Raw genomic sequence first — 6,522 nt, forward strand, 5'->3', positions numbered from 1 at the left:
ATTGCTGCAGAGTATGCTTTGGAACACTTGGAGGATCCCTTCCTTATGGCTGTCGAGTATGTGCTCTAGAGGTATAAGGACTTTCTGATATTCCCAATGATTCTAAGCTAAATCATCTTGGGAATTGCATTATGTAGAAATTATACCAACAGAAATGAAAAAACTGAAGCTCAGTAAAATTGAATGACTTTCCCAAACCGTGGATCTGGGACTGAAATCCTGGCCTACTGGCTATGCTGTACTGTTTTCTTTATGTCCTTCCCATGCCTCACCTCTGGTGAGGGTCTGCCCCATCCTTTCTACTTCTGCTTCAGTCATCCGTGACTGTGCCCCCAATCGTGAATTGTATTCTCCAAATCTGCCTTTTAGACTCAGCTGAAAACATAAAAATTGGCAGCATGTTTTAGTTATTTCCAGAAAATCTAAATTGACAAAAAAATGTTTCTCTGAGTTTTTCATAACTGTAAAAGGAATGGTCTCCGTAGAAAATAACAGAAATCTAGGTTGAAGAATAACCTCACTTATCTTGTTATCTATCATATCTACTCTTAACACTTATGTCTATTTCCGTTTTCCTATTTCTATTCTATTCCATGCATTTTTAATATGTAAAATTGGTATAATGAAGCATGCATTCTTTTTTTTTTCACTTTATACCATAGTTTCTCATTTTGTTGGTAATGATTCAAAAGCATTTTTAATGACTATGTCCTATTCCAGGCTGTGAAGCTACTAGAATTTCTTAAATCATTCCACAATTTTGGGCTTTTGGAGTGTTTCAAAAATGTAGCCCATTATATGTTGAAAGAATACATTAGTAGACAGAAGTCAATTCACTTCTCTGATTTCTTCCTCAGAATAATTTCTTAGAAGAGTTAGTGGATCAAAAGACACGAACATTATTGTATTTCCTAGTTTCCTGTTGCTGTAACAAATTGTCACAAACTTAGCAACTTAAAACAAGCCTCATTTTACTATCTGCTAGATCTGTGGGTCAGAAGTCTGGCTAGCTAGGCAGAGTTCTGTGCTTGGGGTCTCACAAACTTCAAATCAAAGCATTGGTGCCCTGGGCTTCTATTTGGAGACTCAGGAGAACCATTTTCTTGGCTCATTTAAGTTGTTGGCAGAATTCATTTCCTTATGTTTCCACATGGTCTCTTCTGTCTTTAAGCAGCAGTGGCAGTTTGAGGTCCCTCTCATGCTTTGAATCTTTCTGATTTCAGCTGAAGAAAGTTCTCTGATTTTAAGGGCTCATGGGATTAGATCTTTTGGGGTCTGTCTGCCCCCTACAAACATCCTTAGGGATCTTTAAGCGTTGCCAGCATGCTTTCCAGATAAGCCAAGCCAGGATTTCTGCCACCACCATTGAACGAGTGTTCAACTCCCCGCACTCACCAGCACAAAGGATTAATTTTTCTTATTTTAGTAATGTGACAGACAAAACAATTATATTTGTGTTTTTCCTTGTTTTTGACTCATAGGTCAAATGACTTACACTCATTCACCATTTTTCTTCTGTGATTTCATGTCCATTGCCCATTGTTCTATTAGATTCTTAGTTTCCTTTTTTTTTTTAAGTTTATTTTGGGAGAGAGAGCATGGCAGAGGAACAGAAAGAAAGGGAGAGCGAGAAAATCCCAAGCAGGCTCTGCTCTGTCAGTGGGGAGACCAATGCTAGGCTCGAACTCATGAACCACGAGATCATGACCTGAGCTGAAACCAAGAGTTGGGCCACTTAGCTAACTAAGCCACCTGGGTGCCCATCTTGTTTTTTTTTATGTCTTCATACATTAAGGGTATATTGGTTTGTATTTGATACTGGCTGGTATTTTTTTTTTTTAATGTTGATTTATTTTTGAAAGAGAGCACACAAGTGGGGAAGGACAGAGAGGGAGACAGAGCATCCAAAGAGGGCTCCGTGCTGACAGCAGCGAGCTTGATACGGGGCTGAAACTCACCAACCGTAAGATCATGACCTGAGCTGAAGTTGGTCACTTAACTGACTGAGCCACCCAGGCGCCCCAGGAACTAGTGTTTTCTAAATTGCTCTTTAATGCACTACTGTATAGTCCCATAATCCATCGTTGCCCTTGTAATTTCCTCCACTGTGTCTTACTTCCCTGGGCAGCTGTCAGGACGTTCTTCCTAAAATGTCGCTGCTTAGGTTTTTGCCTTACTTACTGACTTTTTCCACTTTTGGTGTATGATGTGAAGGAAGGGTCTGAGCTAATTTTCTTTTTTCAATCAGTTTCTTCAATATGGTCTATTGGATAATTAGTACCCAATATTTTCTTGGGAAAAGACCATCACATGCCATAGAAGTAGACGCCCTGCGGACTGCTTCTGCACATGAAGTAATTTCTCCTGTTTCATCTGTATATGCCTGTAACAAGGCTGAGAAAGCTAATGAACTTGATTACAAGTAGCCAGGAAGGGTTTTTGATGTCCTGGGTCTATCTCAGTAGTACTGGGTCTCCTAACCTAGAGTCAAAGTGACTTAGCAATTAGTCAATTATCTATTAAAAAAAAAACTACATTAGTATACATTCAATAAAGCTCACTAGAAGGCAAGAAAACAGATTATGCTCTGCCTGAAAAAGAGAAGACTTCCTCTCCAAATTTGAAAATCTAAATGTTAATTATAACAATACCATCCTAACTAACTTTATTCTAGTAAGACAGGAATTATTCTAGTAAGCTATACAGACATGGCCCCAGAAAGATATAATTAAGATACCTTTAGGTAAATGAGTAGGCTTGTCCTAGACTGAGAAAATACATTGCCATCTGACAAAGGACATGTGTCCAGAATATATAAAGAACTGACAAATCCACAATAAAAAGACAAACAACTTAACTCTTAAAATGGACAAAAGATTTGAGCAGGCACTTCACAAAAGGAAACATGAGTGGCCAGTGAACACATGAAAAATTTCCAACACTAGTCAGCAAGGAAATGGAAATGAGATACCATTTCATGGGGCACCTGGGTGGCTCAGTCAGTTAAGGGTATGACTGTTGATTTCAGCTCAGGTCCTGATCTCATGGTTTGTGAGTTCGAGTCCTGTGTCAGGCTCCGTGCTACCAGCATGGAACTGCTTGGGGATCCTCTCTCTCAAAAATAAACTTAAAAAAAAATACAATTCCACACCCACTTGAAAGGCTACAAAATACAATGCCAAATGTGGGCAAGGCTGTAGAGCAACTGGGGCTTGTATATATTCTTGATGAAAATGAAAATGGTGGAAACACCTTGGAGAACTATTTGGAAGTTTCTTAGAAAGTCCAGCACTCAACTCAGCGTTTGACCTGATATCCCAGCAATTGTCCATTTCTACCCAATCTGCTGCACTCCCGTGTTGCTTTCCCTTCTCCAAACCTTCCATGTCTCTATTTTACTAATCTTCATATTTCTTTTATTCTTCTTCCATCACAAATGAATTCCTCCTGATTAACTATATAGAGACTCATTCTAGGAGATATGTATGTGATGACATAAATAAAAATGATTTAGGGGGTGCCTGGCTTCTCCAGTGGGAAGAGCGTGTGACTCTTGATCTCAGGATTGTGAGTTCAAGCCTTGTGAGGAGTGTAGAGATTACTTAAATAAAAACTTAAAACAAACTTCAGGATTAGCTGTGTATTTTACCAAAATAAGATGGCAACTATGTTTTGACAGCTACAAATTTTAGTTATGTCAAGACTAACGATGGAAGTGGAACATATACCAGTAGAAGACAATATTTAGACTTAAAATTTTTTTCTCATGTACAAATAATTTATAGCCTTCAACAGTAGAAAGAAAATCAAATCAGTCATTTGAAAAGTTCATTTATTATATACCAATATACACTTTCTGTAATAAAAAAGCCTCCCAGTACATTGAACCATCTTATAAATGAAATAAGAAAATAAAACTTTCATCTGTTTATAAATGGGGTTAAATTAACCAGTACAAGATACCATATGTAAGCCTGCCCTGCAGTCTATGTGAGCTCTAATCCTGAAAATTGCCATGAGAAAAAAATGGTGCTTTATTATTTGGCACTGTAGTATTGCTCTTGAATATCTGTATAATTACAGACATTGATATTTTCAAGTTCGTAATTTCAAAGGTAAAGTATTCAGACTAATACAGATTGGATACTTCCCCAATTTTTGAATCAGTCTTCATCTTTATATTTAAATACATTCAGATTAAACCTTTAACACTCAGAAGGTACCTTTTTCCATTTTCTTATTTTGACACACTCTCTAGGTGACCGTTAATAGAAACCTATCTTGAAGATGTTATTTGGCAAGTATTTTCCGATAATAGTGACTCCAAAGTTATGATAGTGTCTAGTAATGCTCAGTTTCCATAACAAAGTGCACCATTTGACAATGTTATGCCTCTAGAAAATAATATATAAAACAAATGTACGTTTTCTTAAGGCACAATACAAAAAACCCTATTGAAATATGATTTAATATTATACTTAGCCGATACTTGTATTTCATACTTGGCTTGACTAAAATATAAAAGTCTACAATAAATGTTCTTCCTACCGATTTAGGGGGGGAGGAAGTGGCAAAGTCTAGAAATTCTGGGCAGCAAGTGCTAGTTTTCAAATCTATTTTATGTGAGCATGTTGTTGAAGGGAGCAAGAATACCAGTTTGCATCTCTGTAGTGTTAGCACTTTTATGGAGAACCATTCAACACTGCATTAAATGGCAAATGAATGTCAGACTCCTGTGCAAGCTAAAATGAACTAAATCCTATTTTAGACATGCTTAGTTAGAAGAACAACTTTGGTACTGACAATTATTTGCAAACAAGGAACTTATTTTCTTGTAGATGATTGTTGTTTTTGTAAACATTGAAGAGCATTACTGAACTATATATAACTTAGGTTTCAAATTTAAAATATCCCCAATAGGCAGATACATACAAATGGATTTTTGAGTTTGTCAGCATAATTCCCTGCCCCCACCCTCAATAACATAAACGTTTTGACTGTGAAGAGAGAAAACTACACATGTAAAAAATAAAAATCAAATGTACCATACATCAAAATTCTGATGACTACAGAATAAGATTATATACATACACATATAGCAATCACAGTTTCCTGCACTGAATGTTTATCAAATAAAAATGTATCAAACAATACTGGGTAATGTAGCTCCACATGAATCGTGGTCTATCTAAAAATTGTGAATGACAATGGAAGACGAGAGGGAGAGCATTGTTCAGTGACAAAAAAGCGTGACAAGAGGACTAGGAATAATATTGAAGAACAAATGCTTCCAGAACAGGCAGTTGAGCAATAAGCATTATTTTTGTTGTTGCTCTATAATTTAAAGCCCCTCTCTCTGTTTAGAAGATGTTTTAACATTTATACATAAAAAAAATTGAACGAAGAAGGCACTCCAGTGTCCCAAACAGAAGAGGCGAAACATTCCTTTACTGTTGACAGTAAGGTGTACTGGTGTCTGATCTTTCATGTATGTACATTTCAGGGACAGTTGATAAGACATGTAGGCATACCTCAGAGATATTGCAGGTTTGGTTCCGGACAATCACAGTAAAGCGAGTATTACATAAAGCAAGTCAGATAGATTTTTTGGCTTCCCAGTGTATATAAAAGTTATGCTTATGCTATAGTGTACTAAGTGTGCAACAGTATTGTGTAAAAAAAAATGTACATACCTTAATTAAAAAATAGCTAAAAAGTGCTAACCATATCTGAGCTTTCAGCAAGTCTTAATCACTGATCATAGATCACCATAACAAATATAATAATGAAAAAGTTTGAAATACTATGAGAATTACCAAAATGTGACAGAGGCACAAACTGAGCAAATGCTGTTGGAAAAATGATGCTCCATGCAAGGTTGTCACGAACCAATTTGTAAAAAAACAAACAAACAAACAAACAAAAAACCAACAGGGAAAAAAACCCGCAAAAAACCTCAGTGCTAAGCACAACAAAGCACAAGAAATGAGATATGCCTGTGTTTAATAAGATGTCTTTAACATTTACCAAAAATCTATTGAATGAAGAATTCATTAATTCAGTGTCACAAACAAAATGGGCAAATATTCCTTCACTGTTGACAATAAGATGTTCTAGCCGGCTGTCTGATCATTCATGTACCTTACAGGGACAGTTCCTAAGACATGGCTTTTGCCTCTGTTATTAAATAGACCTAGAGTATTTGGTGCTGGATTGGGGGAAGGCATTAAGCGGTGATAGCTTTGCCACCAGGGCATTTTTGTTGGATGTTCTGAGAATACAAGTATTTGGTAATTTGAGGGGGAGGGGAAAAGGTATTATCTGATGACCATTCCATGCAGCTACCCTTATTCTGCTTGTGCAACAGCAAAAATGCGTCCTCTCACACTGTTTTAGGAAAACCTGGGTAGAAATGTGCACCGCAGGTTTTAAACCTATAAACAGCCATTCTTGACAAAAATGATGCTTTTTTTTTCTTCCACAGGTGCCTGGTGATGTTACTATAAACATCTTTGGAATCTT

This window comes from Lynx rufus, unplaced genomic scaffold, assembly GCF_022079265.1.
Source record: "Lynx rufus isolate CCGP_SWC_20201006 ecotype Redwood Valley unplaced genomic scaffold, mLynRuf1.p SCAF_7, whole genome shotgun sequence".
Taxonomy (NCBI): Eukaryota; Metazoa; Chordata; class Mammalia; order Carnivora; family Felidae; genus Lynx; species Lynx rufus.